This window comes from Acinonyx jubatus, chromosome A1 (genome assembly GCF_027475565.1).
Source record: "Acinonyx jubatus isolate Ajub_Pintada_27869175 chromosome A1, VMU_Ajub_asm_v1.0, whole genome shotgun sequence".
NCBI classification, from domain to species: domain Eukaryota; kingdom Metazoa; phylum Chordata; class Mammalia; order Carnivora; family Felidae; genus Acinonyx; species Acinonyx jubatus.
Genome location: NC_069380.1, coordinates 204,884,338 through 204,908,029, shown reverse-complemented (window position 1 = coordinate 204,908,029; position 23,692 = coordinate 204,884,338). Strand labels below are relative to the sequence as shown.

The 23,692-nt window shown below is 40.1% G+C and overlaps 1 protein-coding gene across 7 annotated transcripts in view; it reads right to left on the bottom strand.

The window, feature by feature from the left end:
- FYB1 (FYN binding protein 1) overlaps positions 1 to 23,692 on the bottom strand; it is a 166,492-nt gene that overhangs the window by 114,634 nt on the left and 28,166 nt on the right. The gene's annotated exons all lie outside the window — the stretch shown is intronic.

Sequence of the window (23,692 nt, the reverse complement as noted above, 5' to 3'; positions counted from 1 at the left end):
GGTTTCACTCTTTTCTGCTGTTGGTTAAACTTTCCTTCAAACTCTGGAAAGACTGGAGTACTCAAGTTACAATCTCTGTTGAGAGACTACCATTGGGACTAAGTGGGGTTTTAACAAATTGCGGTTGTTAAATTAACCTCCTCACCTTCTTTCCACCCATCCATCCATCCATCCATCCATCCATCCATCCATCCATCCACCTATCCATCTGTCAGTTGTAAACATTAAGCACCTACTGTATGGGCCAAGCACTATACTGAGACTAGAAAAGTGAACAAGACAAGATTCTTCTTAGTGTTTATAATCTTGTAGCAGTCGCATCAGAGATGGTCACTTCCCTCCCCGTCTGGTTTCCTCCCCTTCCACAGCAGGGGATTGTCAACCATGGCCCATGTGCCAGCTCTGGCATATGGCTTGTTTTGTATAAGCTAAGCTAAGAATGGATTTTTACATTTATAAAGAGTTTAAAAAAATAACAACAACCCAGAATCTAAAAAGAAGAACAACAACACATGACAAAGGCTGTATGTAGCCTAAAATATTTACTATCTGGCCCTTTCCAGAAAAAAATTTGCCAACGCCTATTTTATGGCAAGAGAATTCTTGCATTTTTATCCAGGCATATGACTACACAGAAGAAAACATTTTCTAGCCCCTCTTGCCACTAGATGTGGTCATATGACTAAGATTTGGCCAATGGGATCAAAGTAGAAGAGATTTATGTAGCTCCTGGATAGTACCCTTAACCTAGCACGCTTTCCCCTTCCTGCTGGCTGCAATGCTGTGGGGGCCTGAGCCGCTGCGGCTCACTGATGAGGAAGGAGAGCAATGCTCTAGGGGTGGCAGAGCCAGAAGGGGGCCTGGGTCCTGACATCAGGGGGCAACTCTACTGTCCTGGGATTTTGCCGGATGAGAGAGGGAAAGACAGAAAGAGAAGAAATATTAAAGTTTCAAAGTCAGTCTTATGTTTTTTTTCTTGCCCACCAACCTCCCTCTGATGCCAAAGATACCAACAAAACAATATCTCCCCGAACGCAGAACATGCCCTGCCTTCGTGAAATGCATCTCCTCTCTTCACATTTACCTGGTAAACTCCTGTGCGAGCCCCAAAGCCCAGTGTAGATGTCATCTCCATTTGAACTCAGTCCCTTAAGACTTGGCAGATGTCCTTGCTCTGGCTTCTGAGGTATCTTTCAGTTTTTGGAGACAAGTCTGTCTCTCTCACTAGACCTTGAGCTTTTTAAGGGTGGGGGCTGTGGCTGGTCTTTGATCCATAGTTCCTAGTACAGTGCCTGGCACACAGAGGCACTTTATAAACATTGTTGAGTGAATTAATTTATTACGGGCCAAGGGAGGCTTCTTAGTTTGTGGGGTAGTTACTTTTTTTTATGCATGTGTCCCAGGAAAAGGTGAACCCAGCAATTTACAACTCTGTGAGATAGAAATAAATTTTGCTCTAAAATAGGGGAGAAGAAATGTACACATTTACAAAGACTATATTTAAAAATTTAAGTATTTAAATTGAATGGTAGCTATGCTCATTGATAGTGTCTGAAAGGTTTGGAGATTTAATAAAAATAAGTAAAACACTATGAGGTGAGTTTGGTAACATAATGAAATGTTCCTGAAATAAATGAAAAGTGTAGATACTTATCTGAATCTATCTTATATTGAGTTGATCTTATTATTACATAATAATAAACAATTTTTCTCTATTTTTATAATTCCTCACAAAGGAAGAAATATGCAATAATTTATTATTTGATAAAACCATGATAATGATGATACAAATTCCATTTGGCTCTCCCCATGCCCCTCGATGTTATGTGGATTATAATCAGAACATGCAAAAGTAAAAGCATTTTTTCTGGCCTAAGCCTGTTTTACTGAGTGCTCTGGATACATGCAACAATTTTTGTGAAGCAGCAAATTAAGGTAAGATTTTTAAGTCACTGTATAGCAGCAGTATTTTTCCCCTTCATTTAAAGGAAAGAATACAAAATATGAGAGGTATATTTTTCTTCACATATAATCCTTCTTGAGATGGTGCTACCAGAGGATGGAGTCGGAAAGAACTACTTGCATTGTATTTTTAAAGGAAAACAATAGTGTAAAATTGCGTTATTATTCAAACACCTACTTTTCATTATTTTTGTAGCTACTCACTAAAGCTTTTAACAAATTACAAGGAAACCTGAGCAATTTCCTAAAATAAAATCATTCGAAGGTTTCTTAACTCAAATACTAGATCTTACATTACATCTGCTGCAGAATTATAGCTAACACCTCAATGCTTCTGGCTCTCTTATTAAATGTTTAGGACTCTCCCCTCCTCCAGCAAGAGCAATTCTAAGCAAATGATGAAGGTCTCAAATGAATAGCTCTTTCTTTGTGGACTTGAAAACCAGGCTCATTCTTCTCCATTATGTGCAGCTCTATTGTGCAACACAAGGAAATAAAATACCATAGGGGGAAAAGTAGTGAGTCAGGGGTTATGTTAGGAGGCTGGAGGAAGTCAGCTTACTCAGCTCGTTGCTACCTGTAACAATACCTATTTAGGATGCCAGAATTTCTGTCTTTACAACCCAGGTAAATTCTTCTAGTATTCCTATCTGACCGTCATCTTCACCTGTACCCCAGGTTGAGAAACCTTACCCTATTTCTGTCTGCAGCATGGGACTGTTTATACGTGTGGCCTGTCAACGTGCCTGCTTTTCTGTTCTCTAAATTAAATGCTGTACTTAGTGTTCCTGAACTGAGCAATTATAACATTTATTTCCTCTCAATTAAAAAAAGTGACAGTTAACATTCTAGTTCTTCAGGAAGAGACACGAAGCCAATGGCCAGTGGAGCCACCTTTCAAGGAGAGGTGATCTGGTTCTGGTGGCTATGTCGGCTGTGCTGTGTCATTGACGGTCTCCAGGGACTTACATGGAAAACAAATCATGAATGTGTTTGGGAGTGAAAATGATTGGTCTCAAGTTAGGCTTTAACACAATCCTGATGGCTTCCCTTCTCATGAGGATCTGGAGATGGGTGGGCTTCGACCTGGCTTGCTCAGCAAGGGAGTACATTTGTCAGGAGAGCCCCAGCCTCACCACCGCTCCAGACTAAGTAGCCGCAGGTGAAGCACAAATGAGGCCACACCCTCCCCAAACTGGCCCTGCCCGGCTGATGGACTTCCCCTTGTCAGGAGCTTTGTCTTGAAGCCAATCATGCTCTGATCACAGGTTATGTAAAGTGTAAATTCCCAGAGTGAGTTCATTATCTGCTGTCAAAACTCCCCAGTGTGTCCAGACACACTGGTAACTGGGATGAGAATGCATCGCATAGGACAGAAGCCAAGAAACAGGTCCGCTTAGTTTCTGTAACTGTAACAGTTCCCTCCTCTTCCACCCCTCGGTGTTCCCACACACAAACCAGACAAACATTACAACCTGCAAGGGGCAGGACAGGCTCCAGGTTAGTGTGTGAAAAAAAAAAAGATGGTTTTTCTCTACTTTCCTCCACCCTGGATCCCTCTGACCCCACCCTCCTTCCTCCAACCTGCCCTTTCTTTTTGCTTCTAGGGGAAGCAGAAAACTAGCTGATCAATATCAAAGGTTTTTCCAACGCTCAGCTACTTAGATTCTACATATGCATTCAAAAATAAGAAAAGGTACAAGGACTTGAATAGCTTCCAGGGGTTCTGCTGTGTGGGGTTTTGCTAACCGGCAAAACTTTTTGAAAGATGCCAGCAGTCTCTGAGAAGTCGGCATGCGAGAGCCGGGCCCATTTCTCCCCTTCTCCTCCTGGAGGCTCTCCTTTCTTGAGTTTTTGTCATGCAGAAGAGTGGCCACTCAAGATTTTTGATTATGTGTAGCTAGCAGTAAGATATATTTGAGCATGTGCCCCTAGTAGGTGGATATCTTTTAGTGAGCCTTATCTATCTAGCTAACCGTCCACACACACAAGTGCATTACTTTGCAAATATACTTTACCCATGATAAAGTGTAAGCAAAAATAGAAAAGCAAAGATGAGATTTTAAAAATATAATCCCGCTAACAATTTCCCTCCTTGTCCAACAAACTATCTTGAGCCCTCCTTCTGTTGTGTTCACTCCATTTCGGAGACCGCTATTGAGAAGAGTGGAGAGAGAAAAGCAATGTACTAGAAGTAGGCAAAGGGCACAGGGGTGTCAACAAAACCATGGGGTTTCGTACTGGTTGGTCGTACCCGTTCAAGTGGGCTTGCAAGGTCCTTCTTGAGCACACAGGTGCGACCCAGCCTTCTGTCTGATCTAGAGCCTGTCTCCCCTCACCATCCTGCCCCAGGTGTATCGTCTCACGGTGCATGTGTTCAGTTCTGAGGTACTCGCTTACTCTCCTGGCCAGGTGACCACCTAACCTCAGGGACATCTTCACCTGAATGTCCAACAGGCATCGCGGGCACCTATTTACATGAGACGAACAGTGAGCTGAGGATCAGCCTTGGACTCGCTTCTCTGACTCCTGCGTGCATGCATGTCTCAGCAGCGTGTCCTGTGGCTTCTAGGAAGTGTCTTTTGAACCCCACTTACCCTCCCTCCCCAGTGTGCTGCCTGCATCACTGTCTCTTTAGCTGCAGTGGCTTCTTATGAAATTGTTCTGCCTCTAATCCTTTCTTCCCAAGGCTTCCCAGTGTGATCTTCCTATGATGAACTGGATCGTGTCTCCAGAGCCCTTCAGTGGCTCTCCAACCCTTCAGAAAAAAAAAAAATCTAAACTTCTTAACATGGACTATGAGGATTTCCTTCATCAGCTCGTGCCATGTCACATCTCCAGCTGCATGCGGCTGAACTTCTCATTCTATTCCCATACCTTCTTCCCCTTCCTCTTCACCTGGGGTAACCCAGTCTTCTTCAAACCCCACTCAGAGATTACCTCCCCCACCAAAGCCTTCTCTGACACTTCCTCAGACATTCAGAGTACACATGGCATCAGAGTACTCATGGTTTTATGTCTTGGTCCACTTGAACTTGCTGGCGGGAGGGCCCAATTCTTAATTTATCTCTGTGTCTTTAGAATAGTAGTCCTCAAAGTTTAGTGTTCTGAAGAATAAGCGAAGGTACTTTTAAAAGTGTGATTCCTGGGGTGCCTGGGTAGCTCAGTTGGCTAAGCATCCTACTTTTGGTTTCGGCTCAGGTCATGATCTGAGTTCATGCGTTCGAGCCTTGCATCAGGCTCTGTGCTGGCGGTGTGGAGCCTGCTTGGGATTCTGTCTCTCCTTCTGTCTCTGCCCTTTCCCCGCTTGTGGTCTCTCTCTCTCTCTCTCTCTCTCTCTCAATAAATAAATAAACTTAAACAAAAGTGTGGGGTGCTGAAGTGGTTCAGTCAGTTAAGCGTCCGACTTCACTCAGGTCATGATTTCACAGTCTGTGGGTTCAAGCCTGCATTGGGCTCTGTGCTGACAGCTCAGAGTCCGGAGCTGCTTCGGATTCTGTGTCTCCCTCTCTCTCTCTCTCTCAAAAATAAATAAAATAAACATTAAAAGAAAAGAGTGATTTCAGATTTGGTAGGTTTAGGGTAGAGCCCCACAATCTCATTTGTAGCCACTTCCTCTCCCAAGTGATTCTCATCTAATTCATTCTTAACACTAGTCAGTGCTAAAGCCTTCAACAAATGGCAATGAAAGAAAGAATTCTCTTTCTCATCTTTCCATGCCTAATAGGTAAATGCACTAATAAAGACTATATATATATATATATATATATATATATATATATATATATATGCTTTTGGAAGTGGGACTTTGGATGGACCATACCTGGGTGCAGAGATAGGCCTCCCAGCATGAATCTGGAGTGTGGACCTGCTTTTGTGGCCTGTGTGTACCAGGATGCATACACACACATACGCAAATTCATATAACTCATATTCATTAGCAACAATTAAAAATAGTTTTGAAAAACATAAAAAGGTAGGGGAACTCTTCTAGATTAAAAGATGCCAAAGGGATATAATAAAATGCAGTATGTACAGCTTGATTGGATCCTGGTTTGAACAAAACAAAATTATAGAATAATGTTGGGACAACTGGAGAAATTTTAAAGTGGGCAATTAAGTGATAAAGAAATTTTTACTTTTCTTAGGTGTGATAATGGTATTATCATTAAAATGGAGACTGCCCTTGTTATTAAGGTGATGCATGCTTAAATTTTCAGGAATGATTGTCATAATTTGCACAGCTTACTTTCAAATGGTTCAGAAAATCATTCTACATATACGTATAATGTGGCAAAGTGTTAACCTTTGGGTGAATCTAGCTGAAGGGAATATGGTTGTTTGCTGCACTATTGCTTAAGCTTTATTGTAGATTTAAGGCTTTAAATATATTTAAAAAATGGGGAATGTAAAAACTAGAGTGATTTCATGTAAACATTCAGATTTGTGACTTTCCTTGAAAAGTCTGGTTTCTCAGTGCAACAATTCGCTGGAACTTCACCGGGCCTCCATGTTTTGCTGTAACTATTTGGCTCATTGAAATCATCTGTCTGGCCCCAGGAAGCATTTGACTTGCAACCCAAGAGCCCTTGAAATTCTGCTGGATTCTCTTCATTGGGTTGTTTCTCTTGAATTCAGTAAGACTGACCTAAAATGCCTTTTGCTGGGGAAGGCCTTTCACCTTGAGAAGCCCACATGCGAACCAGAAAACAGAAGGCTTGAACTGGCTGTGTAGGCCATGTCTGTCCTTGGCACACACACAAAACCTAGGGCATCTCTTCCGGCGTCAGTAACCAGATCTGTATGAAGTGAAAGATCCAGTCAACAGCCGGGGGTGACTCTTAACTGGAGCAGTCATTGTCTCCAGCTTCTGGGGCTTGGGGTCCTGGTCGCACAAGTCAGGACGAGAACTGACCTTTGCTAGTAGACAAAAAAGCAACCTCAAAAGAGTCACAGTGAGATCACAATAGAGACTGTCTTGGGGAAGCAACAGTGGGAAACGGAACTGGGGGGGAATGATGACTGACTGCAACTTAATCCTACTGTTTATTCATTTCAGATTGGAAAAGACTTCAAACAAAGATGAGACTTCTTGGTGGCTGGACCCATTGGTGTTATACATTTCTTTGTGCTGCTTACTATTGTTTTTTTGTATTTAAAAAAATTCTCCAAAATGACAAAGCAAAACGTGGCTTCTGCCTCACGAGGGATAGAAAGATTTCCAAAAGTGCTCTACACCACTGACAGGCCAACTTTGGAAATACTGTCACTTACAGCAATGTGCTGCCAGCCTCTTTCAAGAACTGAAGGAAGAGGAAATAGAATCATGAGGCTCCGGTTTTCCTTAATACTAAGAACCACAAATTTTAATTTTAAATCACCAGAGTCAATATTTTTTGATGTGGTATTTCCCCTTTATTCCCTAGAAGCTAAAAAACAGAGGCTAGCAAAGGAAAATACAAGACAAAAAATGTATGAGGTCTTTCTTATATATGATATAATTTCCCTTCACTTTTTCTCTCTTTTCTTTTGACTCCAGAAGTTAATAAAGCAAGATCCCTCACTTATGACGTAATCTTTTTTTTTTTTTTAATTTTGGAAGCTAATAAAATTTAAAAACACTCAGTACTACAATTGATGACTTCTCTGGGATTTAGTTAAATATAGCCTTTCCTCACTATAAAATTAGAATGGTTCTTTTTGTGCATTCTAATCTCAGCAATGCATGAAAATAAAATGGGATAGTGTAGGGGCTTTCCTTTGTGGTGGCATCATGCAAAGCATCTCATTTCTCCATGGGACAGGGTATGGCTGCTGCACATGGACTGGGGTCAGTTCTGATCGAATGTCCCATGTCATGGGCTGTGCTGAGGCTGGGCTGGGGATTCTAGAATGTGAACTGGGTCTTTTAGAGGACAGGGGCTGATACCTTCTTACTAAAGGAAAGACATAATGCACCAGTAGGACTAAGGACTGTCCTAGGTTAGGACTCAGGGCATATATCATTCCTTAAATTGACAAGTGGAGACAATTGGTTGTCTGCACATGATGCTAATCTGATTTGTCCCACAGACCTAGTCTGTGTTGTGCGAAGGGAGTAGCTATGAAAGGAGAAAAATCCGAGGAGAAATCAGCCTTTGCCAGAACCAAATGAACAACTAACAACTCTCCTGAGCTGTGTCAGTTTGCAGATGATCTAAGCAGAATGAGTTAGAGCTCTAAGCTCCTTTGAGTCTGATTAAGAGGGGTGAGTTTGGGGTATATCCCTGGAGAATCACTTTTGATATTTACTTTTGCCATAACTTAGGGATATAATTTGACCCATACTATAAAATTCATAATTACAGCTACCTTTTATTGGGTGATTAACATATGCCAGGCAAGCATCCAGAATTTTATATATATTAACTAATTTAGTCCTTATATAATTATTATGCCCATTTTATAGATAAGTGTACTCTGGTTTAGAAAGGTAAAGTGAGTAAACTAAGGGGCTGAAAAGGCTCTTAAACTTAAGTTTGTGTGAAAGTCCACATCCACTTTCTTAAATACACACAGTGGCTTTCTTTTCTTCCTTTTTTTAAATTTTTTTAAATGTTTATTTTTGAGAGAGAGAGAGAGAGAGAGAGAGAGAGAACCAGCGTGCGAGCAGGGGAGGGGCAGAGACAGAGGAAGACACAGAATCCAAATCAGGCTCCAGGCTCTGAGCTGTCAGCATAGAGCCCCAGGCAGGGCTCGAACCCTTGAGTAGCAAGATCATGACCTGAACTGAAGTGGAGCGCTTAACCGACTGAGCCACCCAAGCGCCCCCACCCAGTGGTTTTCAAACATGCCTTCACAATAGATAATCTGGGGTACTTTTAGGAAATGCTGATGGCCAGGTCTATGTGGTCCAGTTAAATCACAGTATTTGGGTGAGTGCCTGGGCATTTGTTTTCTTTAAAGTTCCTAAATGATTCTAATGGTCAATCAAGAACAAGAATCTCTGAGTCACCTTACACTACTCCCAATATAACCTAAACCATCTCATAGTGTGGTAGGCAAAATAATGGTCCCCCAAAGATGTCCACCTCTTAACCCTAGATGATTAATATGCTACCTTATATGGCAAAGGGGAATTTGCAGGTAAACAATTAAGTCAAGGATCTTGAGATAAGGAGACTATTTTGGATTATCTTGGTTGGCCCAACATACTATAAGAGTCTTATGCAGAGAAGAGGGAGGCAGGAATGTCAATACCAGAGTGATGCAGCTTGAGAAAGGCTGCACCAACTATTATTTTCTTTGATGATAGAAGGAAGCCATAAGCCAAGGAATACAGGCAGCCTCTAGAAGCTGGAAGAAGCAAGGAAATGAATTCTCCGTGAGACTTCCAGAAGGAACACACACAGCTTGAACCTTGATTTTGACTCAGTGAGATCTGTTTTAGGCTTCTGACTTATGAAACTATAAGAGAATAGATTTGTGTTGCTTTAAGATATGAAATCTGGCCTTTTGATTATACTGTAAGTGATATAGTTATATGTCAGAAAATTTTACATATGCTCAATGGCTATCCAATTGTCCATCCACCTGTCTGCCTATCCATTCAAATGTCTATCTATCTATCCAGAGAAAATTTGCTGAAAACATACTAAATATGTGAAGCATGGATTGTCATCTCCATTTCAGTGATGGACAGACAGAGAAATTAACAGCTAAGGCAGGATTTGATTCCCAGTCTTTGGATCCATAAATACACTGTTTTTTGTTTTTGTTTTCTTCTGTATAGTGTTTCCTCTAGAGTTTATAATTACTAGAATCTCAGGCCTTGTGGGTAGGGATTCAGATATTGCTATAGCAGACCAATAGAGGAAATGTTTTAGTGCATGTACAATTTGGTAGCATTCCTTAAGGCATAAATTTGGTGAAGTGAGTTTGCCCTCCATAGTTGCATGACTGGGATAGTCCCGCCAGATGAATGTTTGGTCTTCTCCAAATTCTGACCTGTATAGCATAGGATATCTAGTAATGGTTAGGCCGGATCTTACCTCTTTGCTGAGAGTGTTGCCTATAGCAACACAGCACCCAAGGCCTGAGATTGGGTTTTAGAAGATTTCAAGATTTTTAAAAGTTGTACAAGACTTTCTTCCAAATGAAATTTGTGTTAAAATAGATATAAGTTAAAACCACTCTAGTAGAGGAGGGGATGGGTATGTGAGAACCTCTTGTTTCCCCTACACAGCCCTCTGATGTATATACTTGGAATTGCCTTACTTGCTTGCTTGCTTGCTGACTGACTGACTGACTGATTTATTTATTTAGAGTGAGAGGGAAAGGGGCAGAGAGAGAGAGAGAGAGAGAGAGAGACCTAGTAGGCTTCACACCCAGTGCAGAGCCCAACATGAGGTTCGATCCCACGACAGCAAGATCATGACCTGAGTCAAAATTAAGAGTTAGATGCTTAACCGACTGAGCCACTCAGGTGCTCCAGCATCCCACCATTGAAAAATTATTAGGCTATAGTATTAGTGAGAGAGTAGAATGACTGATGGCCTCAGGCAAGCCATAATAAGAATAGAGCATAATCTTGTACAAATATCTTTCCGTCTTAAAAGGAAAATATATTCAAGTTTTATATTCTGATATTGATTGATATTGATTAGGAAGAGGAGGAAGAAAGAAAAGATGAGAAGAGCTATTAAGACTTATGTACTGGGGGAGGCAGTGTGATGAAACAGAAAAAATATTGCTCCGCTCAGAGCCAAAAGCTTCAGCTGCCAGCCCCAACCATCGTCGCTCTCAGATTGCCGTGTTACCTTGGACAAGTCCTTTCATCCAATTCAAGGATTAAATTACACAATATATGCAAAACCACCTGGCACAGTGCCTGGCACATGGCAGGTATGGAATAAATGTTGGGTCAGTCTTTTGTATCTGAGTAACTTTCAGGCTACAAAGCATTCTGTCTGGTGCTGTGGTCAAAGATGAATAAGACAGAACCTCTGCCCTCAAGAAACTCAAGGCTGTTTGGAAGACAGATGATGTATTTCTGGAAAATTCATAGAACAATACTATTATAGGGCAGTATATTTCAAATGCAAAATAAGCAGGCCAGATGTGAGAAATTACCATGCATTAGAATGATTCAGAAATGCCACTTGAGGCATGGGTAGAAAACAGTGTAAATACTGGGAGAAGGATTGTTTGGATTGGATGAAGTGCTAATCCGGAGTTGCTCAAAGGCTACATAATTCTCAAAATTCTTCTTACATGGCTGGGAGGTAAACAGAGGTACAGCCAAATATTTCTCTTTCACAGAGCCAGGAACTGAGACAGGAAAGTCTAAGTTCTCACAGAATCAGCAATTCCCAGCTGTACTCTGTCCAGCTGGGTTCAGTCACTAGACCACATTGCCATCAGCCTGGTGTGGGATGCCTTTGAGATGGCCTCTAGGTAAGATTGGGTCACTCAAGCAATAATAGATTGTTACACAGGTGATAGGACTTGAAAAGTGATTTTAAGCAGGATGCAAGATAGAGAGAAGCTACTGAGACACAGAGAAGTATGTTCTCAAACTGGCCTTGCTCTGATCTCCTGGTGAATGGATCAGTGTACATCAGTCAGAAATGATGACCTTCCTCTGAGCCAAAGATAAGAGTGGTTGAAAGAAGGAGATTGAAAGATACTTGAGATCATACATACATGCATGCACACACACACACACACATACACACACACACACACACACACACACACAGGCATGCCAATGCCCTTTAGTTAAGTCAGATTTTAAAAAAATTGGACATTGAAGTATTTTACAAAAGGGACCAATTTAATATAAACTTTCCTGATATTAGCCCATGTTATCTAAAAATGTAAATCATATGACACTAAACAAATAAGCTACTGGGAAAATGAGTTGGGACTGTTTTGGACACTGGTCTACCCATTCTCTTTGCAATAGCCCATGGATGATGTGCATCAGGTCTCAGAAATGGTATCTGTGTGCCACTACCACATATCCAACCTCAGCCCCAGCTGCTGGCAGCCCCAACCATCTCTGTAACGTAAAATTGAGTCCTCGTTTGAAACCGTTGTAAACGCGGCATTTTAGAGTACATATTGTATGAGAGAAAACAATTTGTATGCAACTGGTAAGAGCTAGCTAATACTTGGCTGGGCAAATGAATGGTTTGGTTTATGAGAAGAGAGTAAAGGAAGACTTAGATGTAGCCTCCAAAAAGCTGTGGGTAATTTAGTTGATTGGATGAGGAACCATGGTCAGCATCTTTAGTAGAGTCTGGCCAACTTAGAAAGAGTGTTCTATTTGATCTTTCTCTTCTTGAGTTAATCATTGTCTGGGAGCCCATTTATCTTCTATCTGTACTCACCATAGTCTAGAGCAGTAGTTCTCAAACTCTTTGGTTTCAAGACCGCTTTGCATGCTTAAAAATTATCAGACAACCTCAAGGAGCTTCTGTTATTGTGGGTAATAACTGAGACAATGTTTGTTTATTGAGTGACTCATTTAAAATAACAGTAATAAGTCGTTACATATTAACGTGAATAACACTTTTATGAAAAGTTTGGTTTCCAAAACAAAAAGTTTAGGGAGAGGCACAGCACTGTTTTACATTTTTGCAAACGTCTTTAATGTATGGTGTAATAGAAAACAGCTGTATGCTCATGTTTGGTCTCCATTCAGTCTGTTGTGACATATTGTTTTGGTTGAATTATATGAAGATATGGTCTCACACAGATATGTAGTTGGAAAAGGGAAGAATATCTTAAAAGCTTTTCCACATAATTAGGTAGCCTCTGGAAAATTCCACCGAATGATCATGAAAGAATGAGAATGAAAAGGGCAAATAACATGTTAGTATTATTATGTAGGTAGTTTTGACCTTGTGGATGCCCTGGAAAGGATTTGGTGATCCCTGAGGCTCCTCAGACCACATTGAGAACCGCTGCTCTAGCCCTTCTCTAGATTATATGTGCCAGATTTGTTTCCAGGGAACTTGGGCTTTCCTGTTATTTGTGATGATTCTTCAAATAAACTAACTGTGGACTCCAAATGTTTGATGGTATCCAGTCTTCTTTCTAGGTACCCTAACAGAATTTTCTACCTAGTTCCCTAATAATGACTCCAACATTACATATATCAGTCTTATTTTACATGGACTTATGAGGAATCTGAGAAAAGGTCACTCATTAAAATTGTTTTGTTTTTAATTGTAATTAGTAAAATATTATTGATACTTAAAAGACAATTCTGGAAGCTCCTGGTGACTTGGTCGGTTAAGTGTCTGACTCTTGATTTTGGCTCAGGTCATGATCTCACAGTCACAAGATCCAGCAAGCCTGGAGTTGCGTTCTGTGCTGGGCGTGGAGTCTGCCTAAGATTCTCTCTCCCTCCCTCTCTCTCTGCCTCTCTTACATGCATGCTCTCTGTCTCTGTCTCTCTCCCAAAAAACCCACAAAAAACAAAAAACAAAACAAAACAAAAAACAATGAAACAAAACAAAACAAAACCAAAAAACAAAAACCACTCAATTCCAGTCAAGGTTACACATTTGTTAATCTTCATTAATTTATATATGTAAAAGTATTTATTGATTGTCTTTTATGGGGCCATGTCCTAGGTAATAGAACTGTAAGACTGAATCAAACAGTTCTATTGTGTCAAGAAGCTCACAGTCCTTGAAATACTAAGATAATTATAAAATCACACAGTACATAAACAAAAACTCAACAATCAATTTAAATTCCTTGGAAGAAGAGAGACCAATGTGGCTTGTGTGGCAATGGAATTGCTTTCTGTTCATATCACAGCTACGAATGGGGCAGAAATGATGACTGCCAGAAAGTCTGAAATGAGGAGGGAATTATGGATAACACCCCAAGGAGCAGCTTTTCCTTTCACAGTCAGCACAGATCTTAAAAATATTTTTCTTGAGAAATGAACAAAGGTGACATTTTTACCCTTTGGGCTTAGAAGCAGGTCAGTGCACATTTCGAAAATAAATAACTCTTGGCTGATTTGATGCAGACGTCATCCACAGCTGTCCAAGCAGGGCAGAGGGCTGTCAACGATTTGCCACAGATTTACACTGAGCATTTTGGCAGAATAAATGAAATGTAGACTACTTCCTTATAGAATAGTTTGTTTCTTTCTGCTGCTTAAATCTTTACTTTTAAAACAAATATATACTATGATACCAGGTAACTGAGTAAAGAGCCATCTTTAGTCTACAAACACATGTTAAACATTTTTGAGCACTTATTAGGCACAAGGTGTTATGCTGAGTGCTTAAAAGATGGATGAACACTGGGGCGCCTCGGTGGCTCAGTCGGTTGAGTGTCCAACTTTGCCTCAGGTAGTGATCTCACGGTCCGTGGGTTCAAGTCCCGCATCGGGCTCTGTGCTGACAGCTCAGAGCCTGGAGCCTGCTTCAGATTCTGTGTCTCCCTCTCTCTCTGACCTTCCCTGAGTCATGCTCTGTCTCTCTCCATCTCTCAAAAATGAATAAACATTATAAAGAAAAAAGATGGATGAACCCCTAATGTATGACAGCTACTTATTGCAGAAACCTATAGTTAATGTATTATCAGCTGCTATCAATGACATCAAATATATATTTCTCAACAGAACTGTTGATAAGTTTCTAGAGAAGTACTGTCCAATAGGATTTTTTGTGATGTAGAAATATTCTTTATCTGTGTTGTTTAATACGGTAGTCATTAACCATCTTCTGTTATTGGACACTTGAAATGTGGTTAATGCAACTGAAAAACTGAATTTTAAATTGTATTTAATTTTAATTAATTAAAATTTAAATAGCCACATGAGGCTAGTAGGCACGGTATTGGACAGCACAGTTTCAGAGGATCAGACCAATCAAGAAACCTTTGTTTCTAAACCTCTCAGACACATAAATTCTAAGCATGCAGGATTTTAAATGATACTTTTATATTAAATAATATTATTCATATTGCTACTAAGGCTCAAATCTGGGTTAATGAGACCATTATACTACTTACTTAGCTCTGAAGTTAAGAATGGATTTAAAAACAAACATTAGAATATGCGATTAAATATATAATTTAAAGACAAAATATGTCTTGGAAAATCTACTGGACATTCTGGACTTTCATAGACTAAAGAAGACACTGGGGCTTTTTGATATTATAACAAGCTGGAAATTGAAAAATTAAGGTATTAAATAACTTTGGCAAAAGAATGAAAGCAAATACAGAAAGTAAAGGTCATTAGTGTCAACCCAATCTCTTCAGGAGGAAGTATAATGCTTTGGCAAAAATTCAGAAATTGAGAAATTGAAATGTCATGTCCATAGAGACAAGCAATACCTGAGAATTATGGGGGATACAAGTTTTACAGTCAAAGATTCTCAGCCCAGTTGGACAAATAAAGATAAAAATGCAGACAGCTATGTATCAATGCAAGAATCAGAGAACGAAAAAGAATAATCAGAGGATTATCATATGATAACAAATTATTAATTGTCAAATTAGAGGTTTGTAAAGACATGTTGTGAGTTCAGAGGAAGCCAAACTCACATTGGAAGTCAGACTGAGATTTAAAGTTTTAGCTCTCTACCACTTAATCAATTTTTCTCCTTGGCCAAATTACTTAACGTGAGTTTCAACTTTCTTATCTATAAAATTGGAATAAGGTTGCTATGAAGGCTGGTGCAGTACCTAACACATAGTCACATACTAAAGACTACAAGGCTACTCAAGTGGTTACAACTATTAATTACGACCACCAGGATCTTCTGGAAGCAGAGCAAATATAAGAAGTGTGACAATGTTGGTGATAGTCAATGAATAAGTTAATTTAACTTGAATAGAGGTTGTTGGGGGAAATAGTAGGGAATAAGTTTAATGGGTAGGATTGGCCCACAGAATTTCTTTTCTTTGAAATCCTGACAAAAGAATTTGGGTTTGACTCATTGGTAATGAGAAACAATTGTAGGCTCATGCCAAAAGTACTAAGTGGCACCACCAAAGATAATTTGAAGAAAGGCAAGGAAAACAGTTAGGAGGATATTATAATAATTCAAGTATGAGATAGTGAACTTGAGTGAAATGGTAGCCGTGGAAATGGAAATAAAAGGACAAATATAAGAGACATTTTAAAGAAAGAATGCGTTACACTTGAGCTTCCCAGACTGTGTGCCCAGATGTTATAAGTGAGTTGAGATACTGATCATGAATGACTTGGGGGCAGTGGGGATCACCCTACGCCTCGCTGGGCAATTACTTCCAGACACAAGCAACTTTTTTTTTTTGGTTTATTCAATGCATCTAATATTATCCTTGCCTGTGCGGGATGTGACATGAAAAATTCTGATATCACTGAACTCAAGTGCTCAGTACCAGAGTAGATATAAGGACAGAAGTGAATCAAGAGTTCAAATGACTATAATACTTTTATTCTTCAAAACAACGTGGATGGTTCTGATAGAAATGGTATTGTGGATACCATTGGAATTGTGGATATTCCTATTCCTGTGATATGGAATATTCAAGTAAACAGGTGCTTGGAAAGATAGGATTAGAACAAAGATGAGAGGTTTCTTAGAGATGGTATTGCGTGCATTTATAATGGAATACAGTCAACTGCATCAGGCTGAAACAACACCCATAGGCTGTGGACTAATGCTTTGCCATCAACTTGTCTATATTTCCTTTGTCTCTAGGTCTATTCTATTAACTATTTTCATTTCATCTTCATCTTAGAGATAGAGAAGCATTGTGATATTTACAAATCATACAAACATCGGAGAAAAGGCTAATACCTTGGCTGATATAATCAAGTTAGGGGCGCCTGGGTGGCTCAGTCAGTTAAACATCCAATTATTGATTTCAGCTCAGGTTATTATCATGTGGTTCATGAGGCGAGTTCGAACCCCACATCAGGTTCTACACTGACAGCATGGAGCCTGCTTGGGATTCTCTCTCTCCCCCCTCTCTGCCCCTCTCCAGCTCTTGCATACTCGCTCTCTCTCTCTCTCTCCCCCTCCTCTCTCAAAATAAATAAATAAACTTAAGAAAAAAAGATTCAGAATGAGTTGTTTACTCTAAACCAAGAAGATAAAAATCAACAAGTGTACCTAGCGATGCAAAGGTACTTGGTGCCACTGGACCATATGTTATAGGTAAGAGTAACTGTGGGAATATGTTTCAAGGAAGCCTGAGAAGAAATAAGGGAATGCTTTACCCTTTGTTAGGTGAATTTTTCATTCTTTTCTTCAGGTCCCTTCTGAAGAATTTGCTTGTAACTTGGCAAAGTTCCAAATATCTAATTAAGCTAGGATCAATTTGTTTGCAATACTTGTGGTGGCCAAACCACCTGTCTACTGCAGAAGGGGCAATAAAGAGCAGCCATTGTGTGAGGAGAAAGCTCAAGGAGAACAACGAAGCCTCTGTAGTCAAAAATGGAACTATCAGGAGAGAGAAAAAGGAAGCCTCAAGCTAGCCCTCTAAGTATTGGTATGTAATTTTTACAATAGTCCCAGCAACTCAGCAGAAATCGTGTCTAGGGCTGATGCAAAATAACAAACAAAAAGTAAGTAACATGTAGGCTTAATAAACCCATCGAAAAGCCGAGTGTGTCAGGGTGGGGCTTTGTTTTATTTACCTCTGGCCTCCAACAGCTGAGCTTTCAAACCACTTCCCCTTCTAACACCTGAAAACCACTGTGCTGTGTGTGAGGTTGCTGAATATTTCTGCTGTGTGTGAGAGCGCCCTAGTGCCTGGTCCATCAGCCCCAGGTGCTTATGCAGTCCGGGGTATAAGCGGATCATTCAAAAGAAAGTGTCACCACCTCAGGGCCTCCTGGACTTTGGGGTCTGGGAGATGGGCAAGGTAGAAAGGGACATAAGCTCCTGTTCCCCTCCCTGGATTGGGACTTATCCTCAGGTCAGCTTATTCCCTCACCTTCCTGTTTATTCCCATCTCCTTCTCTTCTACTTCCCCTTTTTCTTGCTTCTCAAAAACTAAAGTGGTGGAGCACCAGCAACAATAGCCAAAGTATGGAAAGAGCCCAAATGGCCATTGCTGGACAAATGGATAAAGAAGATGTGGTATATATACACAGTGGAGTATTACTCAGCAATCAAAAAGAACAAACTCTTGCCATCTGCAACTATGTGGATGGAACTGGAGGGTATTATGCTAAGTGAAATTAGTCAGAGAAAGACAAGTATCATATGACTTCACTCATATGAGGACTTTTAAGAGACAAAACAGATGAACATAAGGGAAGGGGAGCAACAATAACATAAAAACAGGGAGGAGGACAAAACAGAAGAGACTCTTAAATATGGAGAACAAACTGAGGGTCGCGGGAAGGGTTGTGGGAGGGGGGATGGGCTAAATGGGTAAGGGACACTAAGGAATCTACTCCTGAAATCATTGTTGCACTATATGCTAACTAACTTGGATGTAAATTAAAAAACAAACAAACAAAAAACTAAAGCGTTGGAGAGGTAGTGAAAACAGAGGGAAATGAGGTGAAGGTTGGGAGTTGGGGTGGCATTCCATGCTATTTCCTTTTTTCTCATTTTTTTTTTTAAAGAGAGACAGAGAGTGCATGAATGGAGAGAGGGAGAGAGAAATAGACATGGAGAGAGAATCCCAAGCAGGCTCTGTGCTATTAGCACAGAGTCTGACGCGGGGCTCAAACCCATGAACTGTGAGATCATGACCTGAGCCGAATCAAGCGTCAGGTGCTCAACTGACTGAGCCACCCAGATGCCCCTCTCCTCATTTCTAAGGTGGCTCTGTGTAGGCAAAGGAGCAAGTCTAGCTAAGTTGATTGTGCCCTGCTGCACAACCAGAGGGGATGCCATTTACAATGTGGCATATGATACAGACCACTTCCCCGTGAGAAATCTATCTTATTGGATAAGCAGGTGCAATGGAAAGGAGCCTCATTTATTTTGGCTCATCTGAATTCATCCTGCTTCAGTTTAAGCTCTCCTTTTTTGCCGGAGGGCACCTGCTTACAACCATTTGGTCAGGGAATTTGTTATTTAAAGTGCAGCACTCTTATAAACAGATAGTAAAGCCCAAAAGGAAGTTTTCTCAGATCAGGGATTTTCATTAGGTTCCCTGTTGGTCATATTCCCCACAAGTTGCTCTGTCATCCTGAGGGTATACTTCTGAGAAACTTCAGAACTCCTTGTACATTGTTTCATATTCCAGAAACGATAAACTTACTTTATCTTTTTCTCCAGTTGAAATAATCCCAACTCTCTTAGGTTGCCTCCCAGTTTTTTTTTTCAATCTATTTCAACAATTCTCTTAAAGCTGTCAAATGCTAGAATCCACAATTAATTATAAGTCATGTGCTGTTCTACCACAATTAAAAAAAAAGTGTACGTGTATGCATGAATGGGGAGGCTCTTCTAAGCTGTATGGTGATATTTTCCCAACTCAAAATGAAATATATGGTCGCAACCCCCATAAATCTCTGAATTAATCAGGTAGTTAATAAATATTTATCCACGTTTTTGTGGACGAGTGCGTTTTTGGGAGACTGAGGTAGAGGGGATGGAGAACATAAGTTCTCAGGGTTCTCTGAGAGAGAAGCAAGAATAAGATGATGGTTGGTTACATTGGTTATTCGGAATGGGTTCTAGGAGAGAATTCTCTGCTGTCTGGCGCATCCCTACAGGCCCTTGGCGCAGGAGGGCAGGGAAGGGAGTTCCTCCGAGGGACAGGTGAGAGAAGAGGCTTTTGGATCAGGATGTGCAGGCGGGATGAGGACGAATAGGCTTTTGTACAGCTTGGCAAGCAGACTTATGAGCTACTAGTGGTCCTTCTCCAAAGAAGACTATGTTGTAAGACTTGGAGGTGGGTGTTTTGTTTAGTTCTATGGTGGATTTTTGTTTGTTTTGTTTTAGCAATTTCACAGCAGGGGCGCCTGGGTGGCTCCATTGGTTCAGCATCCAACTCTTGATTTCAGCTCAGGTCATGATCTCACAGTTTGTGGGTTTGAGCCCTGCATCATCAGGCTCTGCACTGATGGCATGGGGTGTGCTTGGGATTCTCTCTCTCCCTCTCTCTCAGAATAAATTAATAAAACATTTTTTAAAAAAGAAATTTCACAACAACTCTACTGTGCCACAGAAAGAAAGAATGAGGTTTTTTTTTTTTTTTTCTCCTTCTGTTCTGTTTTGTCCATGTCTAATACAGACAGAAAAAGTAAAGCAATGTGCCTCTGTTTGTGGTGGATGAGTGATCCAGGGAATAAAAATGAGAAAACTCCAAAATAGGGGTGAAGTTTAGAGGCAGATGGAAAGCCACTCCTGTGATGAAGAGAGGCTGTGACCTCACAGCTCGAGCTCATCACTCTGTCTACTAAACTGTGAAATTGCATATTTTTTAAGCCCGAGTAAAAGAGCTATTTTTTCCCTTGTGTGATAGCCAGCAAATGTGGTGGATATATATTATCTAGTAAAGAGAATTATGTGATTATAATTTAGCTTGGGGCTATTGCCTGTCAATTCATAACAGTAGGTTTGGCAAGATCAGCTGATTTTTCCATAACGATATCTTAAGCTCTCTGAGTTCCTATCACACAACTCATTTGTGGGGGAAATGAAAATGTCCTTTCCTTCCACGAGAGATCCAAGTTATACAGTCCACACACTCTTTCACATGGCTCCTCTCTTATGTCACACAAGTAACAGTTATGAGAGTAGAAAGTGACGTTCATAGTGGAAAAGTAAAAGTTCAAAGTCCACAGGTAGGGTACAGGCAAGACAACACGTCGTGTATCTAGACAAAGGAAATGCCATTCACCTATGAAAAAGATGCTCCTATGTCTATATTAACTGGAAGGAGAGATGTTCATGTTACCAGTCCTGTGACAAAGGCATGGCCAGGAACAGAATGGAAAATGCAGCATCCCATTCACGACAAATAACAGAGAAATTGAGAGCTTGGCTCTGGGAGCCAGATAGCCTGGGTTTGAATGTTAACTGTGAAAGTTTGGGCAAGTGACTTCTCTGTGCCTCAATTTTCTCATCTGTAAGTAGGAATAATTATGGTGATAGGACCTACCTCATAGAATTGTGTTAATATAGGACAATGTCACACACACAAAGTAAGTCTTAAAATTTAAATACTCCCCAAAAGGATGACTTTCAAAAATGGGTCACTTTCTTACCTAATGGATTATAGTCCCAGATGCTAGTTTTTGAAATGTTTAAAAGATTTTCCAGTTCATATATCTTTATTTGGCTCTGCACAACTGATGATATTTTCCATCATTATATGGTATGTGTATGAAGAATTTATCTCCACATGATAAAATGATAAATCTTTTGACACATGATAAAATCTTTAGTTTGTATTTACAGACACCAGCATTCCATTTGCCTTAAAGTTCTTCCAAGATTGTTAGATATAAAAAGGAGGAAAATCATAGTTTTGGTACAATTCAATAAACTGGATTCTTGTCTCCAGATTAGCAGCCCAAGTGGTAAGGACTATGATTAAAACAAACAAACAAACAAACAAAAAACAAAACTCTCCAGGGGTGCCTGGGTGGCTCAGCTGATTAAACATCTGACTTCAGGCCAGGTCATGATCTCGTGGTGAGTTCAAGCCTGGCATGGGACTCTGTGCTGACAGTTCAGAGCCTGGATCCTACTTCAGATTCTGTGTCTCCCTCTCTCTCTGCCCCTCTCCTGCTCATGCTGTCTCTCTCTCTCAAAAATAAATAAACATTAAAAGAAATTTTAAAAAAATCTCTCCAAATAGAGGACTAGAAATATAACTTGTATGAAATATCATTTATATTGGATATTTCTTACCCCAGAAGTGTATGTACAGACCTTTTTATTTATATGTCAACAGTAATATTTCCCTATTTTTCAGTATAGCAGATGGGGAAGTAAATATATGCACGGTTAGTTTTGGCAAACTTCATTCCCCAAACATTTGCTGAGCATCTAGTATATGCCAGCACCATACTGTGCTTTTAGAAAAGTTGGTACTTATAAACACTTGAAAGTTTGATGTTCTGGCAATATTTCCTTTTGTAAGCTCTGGGTGTGTTTTCCTGTATTTTTTCAGAGAGCTTTCCTGTATTTTTCTTCCTGTAGTTTTTTTTTTTTTTTTTTTTTCCTAAGATTTTGGAAACTTGGTCCAACAGAATAGAAGGAGTCAAAGCAATCTTCTTGGGTTGCTGAGATGTAGCAAGAGGACAACTATTCCTATTTAAGGGGGTCCCTACTCTGACCACCCTCTGGTGGGTCAGGAGTCAGGTGAAAGCATTGCATAGAAGCAATCATTTTCCCAGCCTTGGTCTGATTCACATTCACGGATGATATTTGGTTCTTTCCATTTCCCGTATCCCAGAGAAATCCAGATGTTTCTAAGCATAGTTAGAGAGTAGGCTATTGCTTATTTTTAAATAAGATTTTTGAGCCCCTCAAAGCCATTTTGAAGGAATTCAAATCCTTTCGATTTTAAACTAAGGTTCAAAAGCATTTTCACTGAGGTTTGAAACATTGTAAAGAACACAAATAACAGTGAACATTCCATGAACACGTCTCCTGTGGAAATGCTTTCCTGCAATACTGGCTCATTTGACATGCATCAGCATCTACAAGGTAGAGGCTATCATTGCCCGCCATTTTATAAAGGGAGAAATCAAGCCACTGAGGGTTAAGCAGCCTGCCTTGGACGAGGCCGGGAGCAAAAGGTAGGACTTGGACTCACACACAGATTACTAGCTCTGCAGACTGTTCACAGCCATTGTGCAAACCTGTCAGACAGGTGATCCCAGGACTGTGTATGGCCAACACTACCTGCTTGGTAGGAAGATGAAAGAGAAACAATCAGATACATAATAGAGCCCTCATCATTCATTATCTTATCCTTCTTTCCCTATGTTCTCTGATCCTCCAGGGGTAAGGTATTAGAGTATAAATAAGATACTAGAGCAATAAAAAACCTACTTGAAGAGGATCAAAATCATCTGATTTTAAACCTCAACTATTTAAAATATGTCAGTTTTGAGAAAGTGTAAAGCATTTTGCAGTAATTTATCTTAGAGCTCTTATTTCTACACAGGCAAAATAAAAGCTACTAAAATTGTCATTATTTAAGTTGGAACTTCAAAAAGGAAGTGTATGGAAGCTTTGCTTTGATACTCTGAACCCTATAAACATGTGTAGTTTTAGATTCTTGCTGACTTTGAAATCCCACCTGACTGGGCTAGATTGCTCAGACTTTCTCAGAGCTGACATCAATATTTTTTGGCTCCTCCTTTTAAAGACTTTTGATTGTTATTTGTGCCACATTCACTATTTAACCAACTGGGTTCATATCTGTAGAAAACTCAAACTGTAGAGTTTTGTATTGTTTTTAGCATACATAATATTAAACGTTGCTCCAGCTAAATAAAAAAAAAATTAGCTGCAGTAGCTGAGGGTTTTACATAAGCCACAAATAGGCAGTGTGTTCTCCAGAAAAGCAGAATTAACAAATTTCATAGAGGTCAAACGTGTAGGTTTGGCAGAACGGTCATGGATGCCTCATTACAGCTTTTAGAAGAATGTGGCATTTTTGACTCTAAGTATCAAAAATGCTATTATTAAAGTGAATTTTAAAAATGTGTGAACAGAATCATGTTGCCAAGGGGATTGTAGTCAGTTATTTTTTCCAGAGAGATGTCAACACCTAGTGGAGGGAGGGTGAGGGAGAC